Source organism: Solea solea, chromosome 14 (genome assembly GCF_958295425.1).
Source record: "Solea solea chromosome 14, fSolSol10.1, whole genome shotgun sequence".
Taxonomy (NCBI): Eukaryota; Metazoa; Chordata; class Actinopteri; order Pleuronectiformes; family Soleidae; genus Solea; species Solea solea.
This window is the reverse complement of record NC_081147.1, coordinates 22912683-22925657: the sequence shown is the minus strand read 5'-3', so window position 1 is coordinate 22925657 and position 12975 is coordinate 22912683. Positions and strand designations below refer to the sequence as shown.

The 12975-nt window shown below is 42.8% G+C and overlaps 1 protein-coding gene across 2 annotated transcripts in view; it reads left to right on the top strand.

The window, feature by feature from the left end:
• Positions 1–12975, top strand: part of slit3 (slit homolog 3 (Drosophila)) — a 234015-nt gene that overhangs the window by 157356 nt on the left and 63684 nt on the right. The window lies entirely within an intron of this gene.

Below are 12975 nucleotides of genomic sequence, written 5' to 3'. Positions count from 1 at the left end.
GGAAGAAAGGAGAGTGAGTGAGGGGAGAAGAGGAACTGAGAGGCAATATGCAGGCTAATCTATTCTCATTTAAGGTGTAATGGCCTCGTCGAGGGGGGGGATTATTTGCTCATTCCACCCATACATTCAGTTTGTAGTTTGTGATTCTGCATTTGTAGTCAATCAGAACACAAATCACTCTGTGGCACGCTCGCCAGTCTGTATGTGCCACAGTTCATGCAGTATAAATATTTCCACATGCACGATGCTTTCATAGTCTTGTGATTGTCCACTCTGGCGGGCGTGGAAGACAGTTTATGTCTGACACTGCAAAACAACCTCCTGATGAGCAAAGAGAGCACAGTGGTGCAGACACGAGCTGAACTCACCGCGTCCATCATCACACAGTCTGAAGCGCTTGTAGGCAGTTTATTTTGAGTTACAATTTTCTCAAGTCCCAACTGAATCTTGGATGAAAAGTGACAGCCCTATCATGTGAAGTCGGCGGTAGCAGCTTCAGCCTTTGACTTCTCGGGCTTTTATTTACACTCCTCTTCAAAAAGCCCCCAGAAAAAATTTCACCTTCATATTTGGAGTGTGAATCTGTCATAATTTGTCTTGAGTTTCTCGCTCTGTCCTTGAGGTCATTTTAAAAGCATGCAGTGCTCAGCGCCTACGTGGACTCGGTGAGGAACAGTGCAATCATCCATCATTAGGTTAACTGAAGCATTGACACAGGAACCCGCTCTCGCCTCTATTTGTATAAACACATTTTTTCGAGTTCACCTTTTTCAAGATTTTGCTTAACAAAAAAAAATAGTAGTTTATATATCACCTGAAAATTGGTCGCTTATATCCTCACAGAGTGTATGTGTCTTAAATAAGGCGCAGCACAAATTTAGCTCACTCAACTTGTAATTATGTTGAACTCAGACCTTTTCTGGGTTTTGGTTGTAAACAGCTGAACCTTCCCATGGTGGTTTCCAATGGCAACCCTCTGGAAACTTTCTCAGAGATAAGAGGACTAAATTGTGCAACTCTGGTTGTTCAAACACTTGAGAGCTTATTAAACTAGCACAGTCTCACACACACACACACACAGATGGAAAATCACATGCACACAAAGAAGCACAAACCTACACACATGCTCACACATACCCACAGAACACAGTTTAGCACCAGGCTGCCAGGGTAAAGCAGTAAAGCAGGCGTTAAACCCCGTGGGAAAGTTAAAAAAATGAAACAATTCACTGCTAAAAGCCCTTAACTCTCTTAGCTAAAAGCCCTTAAAGCAGGTTTGAAGACCTCATAGAACTATAGAGCTCAGCGCTAAAGTCAACAGGGTCAAAAATCACTTCAACTCACAAGCTGAAATCTCCAGATCAAAAGAAACACTCACTGAAAGGAGGACGAGAGCCTTCATTCGTACCCCCACCACCACACGCACACACACACAGAGTCTGGTTTCCATGACTTTAGAGGATATTACATTGACATTCATTTCCTGAAGACTTACTCTAACCTTAACCATCATTACAACTGGCCAAACCCGAACCTTAACCCACACACAGAAACCCGTGCAATTGTAAAGACTTTCATTCATGCAGTTACCTCCTTAAAAACCTTTACCCTTTCATGACCATCGAGATAATCTGACCGCCTGGATTTATATTGATTTTGTGGTTCAGTGAGCGACTGCTTCTGCCCCCTTTCTCCAAGATAACTTTCACTTTTTGATATCTGCCGTTTTTTCAACCGTGTGGGAGTTACGGTACTGACCGCCAGATCGCCAGTCCATAGTTTTTAGAATTTTCTCCACATCGCACAAAGGTCTAGGAGTTCCGGTCGTGAGACGTACGCGTGCCACAGAGCGGCCACAGAAGGGTTCAGTTTGTCCTTCTCCGGCAAACGAACAAACCACAAATGGACAAACGTGTGTATGGATTAGTACTCTGACTAACCTACACAGTCCAGTGGTGACACACACACACCCACACACACACACCTGTGCATACAAAAGCAGAGCATCAGGCTGTGCCGTCGTGTGGCTCACCAATGAGTGATTACTGCAAGGGTCGGTGAGCCTCACTGTCTGACTCAGCAAGACAGAATACCGCTGTCCAACCCCCAACACACACACATGAATGCCCAAATGATCTCCCTCACACACACACACACACACACACACACACACACACACACTCATGTATCTCTAAATCTACATTGATTCCTCCTCTCTCCCACGTCTTGTGCGGAGAAGTGACGGCGTGAATAGGAAAAAAGAGACTTAATGAGCATGTGAACAGTCTGACTGAAAGAGTTAAGCATATTTCAAAGCCCCCTTGTCTTTCTCTCTCTCTCTCTCTCTAATGAAAGGGTGAAGGTTAGGTGTGAATGGGTTAAATAAATGAGTCCTTTAAGGAGTGAAGTGTCTGCACCTCGCCTTGCTGTCTGCTCTCCTTAAAGCTGTAATGAGGCCTTAGGGGAAGATGCTAAGGGCTCTTCACCCAACTCAAAGAGTCTTTTTAGGCCCCTTTTCAGCACCTGTGTGGGAAAGCTCTCGCAGAAATAAATCAAATAAAAAATTAAATAAAAAAGCAACAATTAAGTGACAATCTGTAGAATCCAGACGATTGAGCTGCGTATTAGAAAGTATTTAATTTAAAAGACCCATTGAGATGGAGATGCCATTGACACAGGTGTTAATAAATATCACAAATACAACAAACGGATTACAGACAGTGGTTTAAAGAGCAGGAGTCGTGAACGCAGCAACAATTGGAAGAACACGGGCTCTGGTCAGTGGATTCCCGTTCTCGTGTGTCATTTAAGATGCAGCGGAAAGCTTCAAATGAAACGAGTTCTGAGATCGGAGAGTATTCCAAGCAGACGAGGCAGCGAAGCTGAGCGCTCTTTTCCCCAGTGCATTCCAAAACATGTGGAACGGTGAAATTAAAGATGTCACTTTAGTGTGAGGCGTAGTGGCTTTTAGTTATTTGCAGAGAGAAACAGAAAGAGGAGGGAACTAAACCAAGAAGAGGCGTAAAAATCAGAGTCCATTAGAAGAAGAAGATTCAAGATTCAAGATTCAAAGTGTTTATTGTCATATGCACAGTAAAGAAACACGTTTCCCTGTACAATGAAATTCTTACTTTGCTGTCCACTCAAAAAACACCAGCATAAAGTAAAAAGTAAAAAAAAGTAAAAAAGAGATGCTTTTGTAAAAAAAGTATAAATATACATAAGAAAAATATAAATATAACAAGAGACTAAAATAACATATATGCATAAAATAAGTGTAAAAATATGAACTGTACATAAAGTGAACACAGATTTAAAGTGACACACAGATTTAAAGTGACAATGTTTCAGGTTTTAAAGTGACGGTAACAGATTAAAGTGACAGTGTAACCAGGTGACAGGATTATTGTAGTCCCGTTCAGCTGTTGAGGATTCTGATGGCAGTGGGGTAAAAAGAGTTCTTTAGACGGGTTGTCCTGCATTTGGCACTCCTGTACCTCCGTCCTGAGGGCAGGAGTGTAAACAGTCCATGTTGTGGGTGGGTGCTGTCTTTGATGATGGTGGCAGCTCTCCTGTGGACTCTGCGGTGGTAGATGCTGTGCAGTGAGGGCAGTGGGGACCTGGTGATCCTCTCAGCTGTCTTTACCACTCTCTGCAGGCGTTTGCGGTCCATGGCTGTAGTGCTGCCGTACCACGCGCTGATGCAGTTGGTCAGACTGCTCTCCACGACACAGCTGTAGAAGTTGCTGAGGATCTTTGTCGACATGCCAAACTTCCTCAGCCTCCTCAGAAAATACAACCGTTGCTGTGCTTTCTTGAGCAGCTGTGTTGTGTTGGTGGTCCATGTGAAGTCCTCAGTGATGTGGACCCCGAGGTACTTAAAGCTGCTCACCCGTTCCACTTCAAGATCCCGGATAAACAGTGGTTGGTGAGGTCTCCTCTCCTTCCTCATGTCCACTATCATCTCCTTCGTCTTGTCTGTGTTTAGGGTGAGGTTGTTGTCCTCGCACCAAGAAACCAGACTGTCCACCTCCGTCCTGTAGGCCGCTTCGTCCGCCGCAGTGATGCATCCTATCACTGCAGTGTCGTCAGCAAACTTCAGGATGATGTTGTCTTTATGGGAGGCGACACAGTCATGTGTGAACAGGGTGTAGAGGATGGGGCTGAGGACACATCCTTGTGGAGTGCCAATGTTTGTGATAATGCTGGCTGATGTTTTATTGCCAATCCTAACAGTCTGGGGTCTGCCAGTCAGGAAGTCAAGGAGCCAGTCGCAGAGGGTGGGGTGAATGCCAAGGGTGGACAGCTTGTGGGTGAGTTTGTAGGGGATGACCGTGTTGAAGGCGGAGCTGTAGTCTACAAAGAGTATCCTGATGTAGGACTCCTTGTTTTCCAGGTGGGACAGTGAGTGGTGGAGGACAGCTGTGATGGCGTCGGTGGTGGACCTGTTGGGTCGGTAGGCGTACTGCAGGGGGTCCAGTGAATCCGGGATGCTGCTCTGAATGTGCGCCAGCACCACTCTCTCGAAACACTTCATTATGATAGGAGTGAGTGCTACTGGTCTGTAGTCATTCAGGCAAGTGGGTGGGCTCTTCTTGGGGAGGGGGACGATGGTTGTTGTTTTGAAGCAGGAGGGAACGGTGCTCTGGTTTAGGGAGAGGTTGAATATGGATGTGAAGACATCAGCCAGCTCGTTAGCACATGCTCTGAGTGCACGGCCAGGGATGTTGTCTGGTCCTGCTGCCTTGTGGGGGTTGATTTTCTTCAGGACTTTGTGGACCTGACCTGAAGAGACTGTTGGTGGTGGTGAGGGGGGTCCAGTGGTCCAGGTGTGTGTGTGTGTCCCTGTGTTTGTTGTAGCCTCAAAGCGGGTGTAGAAAGTGTTGAGGTCGTCTGGCAGGTTGTCTGTGGAACTGATGGTGCTGGTGGTGGTCTTGTGGTCTGTGATGTGCTGCAGGCCCCTCCACATCCGCCCAGAGTCAGCAGTGGAATAGAAGCTGTCCAGCTTCTCTCTGTACTGCCTCTTTGCCGCTGTGATGGCGTGTCTCAGTCTGTACTTGGCGGTTTTGTACTCAGCTTCGCTGCCTGATTTAAATGCAGTGGAGCGAGCACGCAGCATGCTTCGTACCTGAGTGTTTACCCAGGGCTTCTGGTTGGGGAACTTCCTGACATGTATGGTGGGCACGATGTTGTCAACACACGTGCTGATGTACCCAGTCACATACTCAGCGTAGTCCTGTACACTGACAGAGGAGTCCTCCAGAGTGGCTGCAGCTTTAAAAACATCCCAGTCTGTCGTAGCAAAACAGTCCTGCAGGATGCTTTCGGTGTCTGGGTTCCAGAGTTTGATGACTTTTGTGGCTGGGTTTGCTTGTTTCAGCCTTTGTCTGTAAGCGGGGTACATAAACAGTGAGATGTGGTCAGATTGTCCGAAGTGGGGGCGGGGTGCAGCCCTGTATGCACCACGGATGTTGCTGTAAACATGGTCCAGAGTGTTCTTTTCACGGGTGGGAATGTCTACATGCTGGCGGTATTTGGGGAATACAGTCCGTAAGTTGCACTGGTTGAAGTCTCCAGCAGTGATGAAAACAGCATCGGGATGAGCCGTCTCCAGCGCGCTGATGACGTCATGGAGTGTGCCGAGTGCTGCGGTGGAGTTGGCCCGTGGGGGGATGTAAACAGCGGCCAAAAACACAGCAGTAAATTCCCTCGGTAGATAATAGGGACGGCATTTCAGTAATAAAAACTCCACGTCAGGTGAACAGTGCTTCTGAACAGTCTGTATGTCTCCACACCACGCGTTGTTAATGTAAACACACACACCCCCTCCTTTTGCCTTACCGGAGGCTGCAGTCCGGTCTCCTCGGTGCACGGAGTGAGTAGTTAGCTGAATAGCACACTCCGGGATTTTGTCCGAAAGCCAGGTCTCTGTGAAAATGAGAGCACAGCATTCCCTCATTTCCCGTTGGGTTGAGATCCTGGCTCGTAGCTCGTCCAGTTTGTTGTCCAGTGACCGCACGTTAGCGAGCAGGAGGCTGGGTAGCGATGGTCTGCTAGAAGAATCAGATTCTCTCCTCTCTAATTGTTTTTTTAGTTTCAGAAAGTACAAACCAACTTTAGAGTCAAGTTGTGGTCAATAAAAACCAGTGAAGAAGTGAACGCAGGTACATTGACAGTACCTGCGTCATCGTTGCCCTGCAGTTTTCAAAGCCAAACCAAAGCCAGGTGCACTTTCACTTTCTGCTCTCAAACGGGCGTATGCATGTTTTAAAATGAAAACAGAGTCGCGTGTGTCTGGTCTGTCGGGGATTAATTAACATGCACAAAAAAAATCCTTCAAACTACAGCCTGTTCTTTTGAAAGTTGCAGCTACCGCCGTGGTTCAGGCTGTACTACACAATGTTTTTCCCTCAGTGTTGAAGCGAACGAGTCGCTGCGTCGATGTCAGGCTTCCTTACACGAATAGTTACACTGTACTGTAGGTAATTACACAATCTGCATCTCTGAAGATCCATATTTAGTTTGTTTAATCAACAGGAAAAAAACAAAGTTTTGGATGTAATGTGGTGTTAATGTGGTTATGGGCCAGATTTATTTCTTGGCCAGGTTCAGTAAACCATCAGGGGGAAGCGGCTGGATGCCAGACACCGTTGTAGTGATGAAAAGACTCCAGGACGTGACTCCACCTGGCCAAGAAACAGCTTCCTACATTCATATTTACCCTACAGCCACGCGGGAGATACTGAATCATCCCAAAACACCACATCTTCTACTCTGTGTCTCAGCAGAACGTAGAATGCAATTTAATTAAGACAGGAAGTAAAAAAAAATCAGCCTGTTTGCCCAAACACTCCAGCATTTTTGAGCGATTAGGATTCCCACGTCTTTACAGGGACGATCATCAGGTGCTCGCAAAACAAGCTGCTTTCTGAGATTTTCCCCACGTTTTGTTATTTTGAATGAACAACAAAACATGACACCTGCACACGTTCTTGTAGATTAGACTCGGAGGTCAACAAGTGTTGGCCGAGGCACTGAATGAATTAAATGTGTTTACACTTGCAAAATCAATGTTTACACATTCCACATGTTAATATAAAGCTTTGAATGACTGTTTTTGTTTGTGTGCTCACATAACACGTTATCAATATGTGTGTGTGGGGTTTTTTTTTCAGTCCCAGAGAAGGAATTTCAATTTTGCTTCTGAAAAGATCCAATTTAAAAAAAACAAAAACAAACCAGAGGCGTTATTTAACCTGATTCTATTAATAACAACATAACCTTTCTGATGCATTTTAGTCTGAGGTGTTGTTGTTGAACGTCTGCTCTGCTCTGTTTACTTACGCAGCGTTTGATGTTGATTTTCTCCAAGTATGTCAACAAATAAGAACAAACAACTTTTTGCACTTAAGTTAGTAACAATTGCACTTAGATTAAACTGAGAGTAATATTTGCAGACCATGGCAAAACTAGGAAGGTATATTATTACTAACCAGAGTTTACACAGTTTTTTCAAAAATCTATTGTGTACCCTTGATTCTGTCGCACACTCTAAACACACTAGGTCAAACTGAAGGATTTCGGATAAATATCGAATTGCGATTATTTTGACAGGAAGTGCGACTGGTAAAAGTATCACTGTGTGATAGTTGTGCTGATCTGCGAGAAACAAAGACGTTCTCTTCAGTCTGGAGAATGAGACGCGTGTAGGTCAAGACAATAATGAATCTACAATGATATTTAGTGGTAGAGAAAGACACTGAACCCCGTGCTGATCCTGAAGGCTGTGCTGGCAGTGTGTGAATGGGTGTGAATGTGAGTCTAGAAAAGATTTGAAAATTGTAGTATAGGCTGTATTGCAATTTTGATTAATTGCTTAATGCTTAAAGTTAACTTTTTGTGGCAAAGCCACAGAAAATGCACCAATAAGCATGGTTCTTGAAGGGCTGTCACTTATTCACCAACTTAATCTCATTAATGACTAGACACATTTATAGAAAACAGGCAGTTATCTCCCAGCTGAGCAGTGAGCTAGCACGACAGTACATTTCTTTTCGGTCGTAACACAAGCCAGTCACCAAATATGACTTTTGTAAAAGTGGCATCATGTTCTGTTGAAGAAGAACCTGAAACTGAAGTGAATGAGACCATGAACTCGTCAGGAAAATGTTTCCCACGTTTGTGCAGTGTCGCCCCCTGGTGGCAATTACTTCTGAATAGCTTAAACTGGCTTAAAAGCCTCTGTCAACTTTTTATATACTTTTATGATCCCTGCTGCTGTGCAAACAACAACAACAACAACAACAACAACATCAACAACAGCGCAGTGATTAAACTGAGACAAATTGTCACTGTAGCAGTGAGATGTCGTCATTTAATAAGGCCGTGATAAAACCAATGTGTGGTTGTGGAATTTTTTTGCTTTAGTCACATTCAAAATCACTGTATAATGTCATTATTGTTATTAGAGTCAGTTTGATCTTTGCTACACTGCAGATGTTAGCCCAGCCAACGAGTTGTCATGCTTCCAGTTTGTGGTTTCATTCACACAATAGAGCATTGATCCGAGATTTCAGAGTGGGTCCAAGTGCACTGGTGGGGTTTTACCTCGGAGTTCCATCTAAAATGAAACATCAATGCTTGAAATTTGAAATTTGAGTTTTTTTCCCCCACTGGTTTGCAAAATGATGACAATTATGTCAACTGGATCTCCGTGTGTTAGAAATCCTGAAAGAATGATCCTCACTGGGATTGAATCCAATAATGAATGTTCAGCATTTTGTGGATTGATCTTTTCAGCGTATAAACGATGTTCTAATGAACAATGAACGAGTGAATCTGACACTGGTTCTTTTGCAGTTTGAGTGTAAAAAAAAACAAAACACAAATTTGATGCACAAAACATGAAAATGACCTTTTGACACTGTGACATAAAAGCTTATTTTAGGATGTGTCTGAGCGCGTAATTGGCGATTTATAACTATAACTAATGTTGGTGATTATGAGAGAAGAACGATGGTATTGAACGTGGAATTCAATATCACTTGTAATCACAGTCGTAAAGTTACACAAGTCGTCGTGTTGGTGTTTTAGTGGCCGCAGTAATTCAGACATTTGTGTCGGCGTATTGATCAGTGCCTGTTAAGGCTGATTGAGCATAACAGAGACTAATAGAGCATTCACTTTATTACACACACACACACACACACACACACATGAAAACACAAACGGCGGCAGCTCAGACTTTGTGGAAATGCACACAAATGCAGTTGCCACAACATACATATGTATATATATATATATATATATATATATATACATATATACATATATACATATATATACAACATATTTTACTACTAAAAATTGGGTTTTTGAAAGAATTTTGAATATTGTTTTTACAAAATTGACTAAATAACCAACATATGTATTAACCTAAATGAATGTTGTTGTTTTTTGTTGTTTTTTTTAAGTTCCAGCCCCTCCAAAAAGAGATTTTGGTCGCCTACAGCATGCTGCAAAAATCATGGAATTCGGTCTACTTAACTTAGATGAAAGACTTGAGATTATAGCAATTTACCAACGTCTTTTAAAGACGACCGACATATAAACACGAAGCTAAACTCCCCTGTTGCTCCTCAATAAACCTGCAAATTTTAATTTCCAGTGATCCCAACCCATAACCACGTGTTCGAGTCTCTGCAGGTCACCACTTCTTAATTACATTAATGCCGTGAAATACTTTAGATTCGACCTCATGCTCAGTATTTATTATTTAAGGTATTTTACATGCCTGGCTGAACACCCGAACCCGTGGGTGTATGTGTGTCTGTGCGCTAAGGAGAGATTGACGAGTAAGGCTCTGACCTGAGTGTGTAGGTTGCAGCAGACGCACACATGATAACATCACTCTCTCTCTCTCTCTGTCTCACACAGACCCCACAAAACACACGAGCGTGTGCACAAACACAAACGATAGCATCTCCCTCGTGCATTGCCACTAAAGAGTCTCCTCCATCACTGACTGCGGCGAGGCCCTTTTACTGCAACGGAGACTGCTGCATTGCATGCACACATGCATGCTGACTCAAGAATACACAAACGCGGGGTCTGCACACAGCCGAAAAACCAACCACAACCAGTTCATGCTTCACCTTAACCCCACCACAATTCAAAGAGAAATGAGGTTCTGCCTCATAAGGACCAGGTTTTGGTCACTTGGGGGGATCATGGATGTGTCCAGCAGGGTCACTGCAGTGGCCACTGCAGCCTCTTAAAAGAGAAATAGAACTGAAGAAGCTCCAGTGGATCGAAGACTATTTAAACAGCCCTTTTTTTTTATAATGATTGTAAACAAAACCAAGCACTTTTAAAACCAACCTTTTCCTCAAATAATAAACATGCAAAGCAGCACGATTCGAGTAAAAGATTGTCTCTCTATATTCACCTTTAATGTGTATTAGAATGTAAAAGTATTTCCTGGTTAAAACCTGCTGATTAATTATCTTACGGTTACTTATAAATCCTGCTTTAGTGCTTTAGTGCTAGAATCTGACTAGCGTCGGGCAAAGTGCCACGAGACATCTGTGTGTCAGCTTATTTAACCTATAACTCCTGTGAAGCATTAACCTTAAGTGTGTGACTCTGCCCCTCTGTCAGGATATAAAGTGCTATTAAATATAACATCAGCTCTGAAATCAGCCGTTAAAAAAAAAAGAACACTACAAAGTCGGGAACGTAAAGTCCAAGAGGAAAGAGTTGCAACACTCGCCGCTTATACATAGTACACAACATATTTTCCTAACCATGTAACATCACAGTTGTGAAACCTTCAGTAAATGGGAGCATGAATACCCGGCCAAATATTCAGGGTTTTCACTGTGTGATTTTGTGGCCACTTTGGTGTGTTGGGATCTTTCAAGGCTGCAGGATTATAAAGTTTAGGCTGACACAAGGTGGAGCGCACAACCAGTGGAAAGTCCTCATTTGAACCGGTTATTTATTTAGAATTGTAAAACCTCAAAGAGCTTGACCTAAATGTAGCAATTCACAAGGTGTAATACGAGTGTTTTGTTTGTGTTTTTTCCTTTAGCTGCACAAACCTTTTAAATATAAATGTCCAGCAGAGGTTAAAGGTGCTATTGTCAGAATATTTATTTATAAGATGAAACACTTTTGTTTTTTGTAAATCCCTTGCTTTTCGGAAGCCGCCGTGTTTCTATTGTATCGTTCTACACGCGCGTATGTTTTGCTTGTGTTTACCCACGATGCCCTGTGTTGTAGTCCACTTCCTGCATTTGGTTCACTTGAAGCGAACCGAGACCTGCGGATCAGAGTTCGGTTGCACCCTAATTCTCACAAACTTGACCTGTAAAGTTTTATAAAACTCAGTATCATTTAGTATTTCAACAAAACCACCATCATATGCAAAGATGATTTTGTATCAAAATATTAAACGGTGATTCATCAACTTCCGTCTTTGCCAAAATGCACATTTATGTTTTATGAGCACTTCAAATCTAAGACTATGTATGATTTTACCGAGTGCTGCAGCCATGATGGCCATAGGAGTGTAAAATAAGCTGGGGGGGGATGAGAGAGAAAAACAGCCACAATATAAATTATAGCTTTCGACTTCAAAATTATGTTTTTAGTGTTTATCTTGGCTTAAGTCGGTTCAGTCACTACTTTATTAGGGCAAAGAGATGAGGACGGTAGGTTGAACAGAGTGAGTGGGAGAATAATTGACAGGGAAATTGCAGAGGGAAATTATTGTTATTCCACAATTAAATTATATATACTGCGTGGAATCACCCCTGACAGCGCTGACCAGCGCAGCACTCCTCATGTGTGTGTGTGTGAGAGTGAGTGTGAAACTTTATCCGTCCACCAAGGCCACTGAGGCTACACTGGCAGAGAGGAGGCTGCAGAAAGAGGAATCGGAAAGGAGAGAAAGAAATTAAAGAGAAAGAAAAGTAGTAACGTCAACAGAGGGAAGCGAAAACATTCTATTTTAAGGCTGAGTGGGTGTTAGTGAAAACACGGCAAATGCCCTGTAATGGGCCTGTTTTGAACACTTGTGACAACAGAGTGTAGAACAAACTTTCCTTGATTTTGTCGGTGAAATCTGACCGCGCGCGTGCACACGCTGTATATTTAGGCACAAACATAACTGCAGATGGTGAAAAGAAAAAAATCCCTTCACCTTTTCCGTGAAAGCTGGCCTTGTCCTTGTCAGGAGGTTTTTTTCTTCCTTTTTTTTTAAAAACAAGTGTCAAATGTAAAAAATTAACGGGTTTTGTGTATTTAAAAAAAAGTCTTTTATTCTTCCTAAAACAATGACTCTTTGAATATACAAGGTTTCAGATGATATGTAAACGAAACTAGTCCCGTATTCTTTCCGCTGAAATGAATGATTCACGAATCGTTGGACAAAAACACAGCAAAGGGTTGATTTGGCTCGTGTTGATGTTGGAAGAAACAATAACCCAGTGGTGTCGTTTTTTTATTTTTTTATTATTTAATCTTCTTAATTTAACATGGATTTTCTCATTTGCTCGTGTTTTCAAATGTTGACTTTGACCTTTAACTGATGTCATGTTATAATTATTAGGACTGTTACATTTTCTCCCCACATCACTGGGAAGTGTGCGTACGTATTGAAACGTAGTAATGGAAGAAGTCGGGTGACATTTTCAGCAGAGAGTTTGAATGAAAATAATAGTTTTTCACTGTCAACTTGATCAGGAAAATCATTCCTATAAAAACCCAAAATGTCTGTGCCCTCACATAACCCACGGTATACATCAAAGTAATAACTCATACATGCATTATGAGTGTATGCTGTGTAATGTGACCTGCTTGTCTTGTGTATGTTATGCGCACGCCGCTGAAGCCACCGGGGAGCCATTTGTGTTCTGATGTATTTTGCTTTTTATGTGCAGTTTAACTAGCTTTTACTCGTCTGTCTGTCAT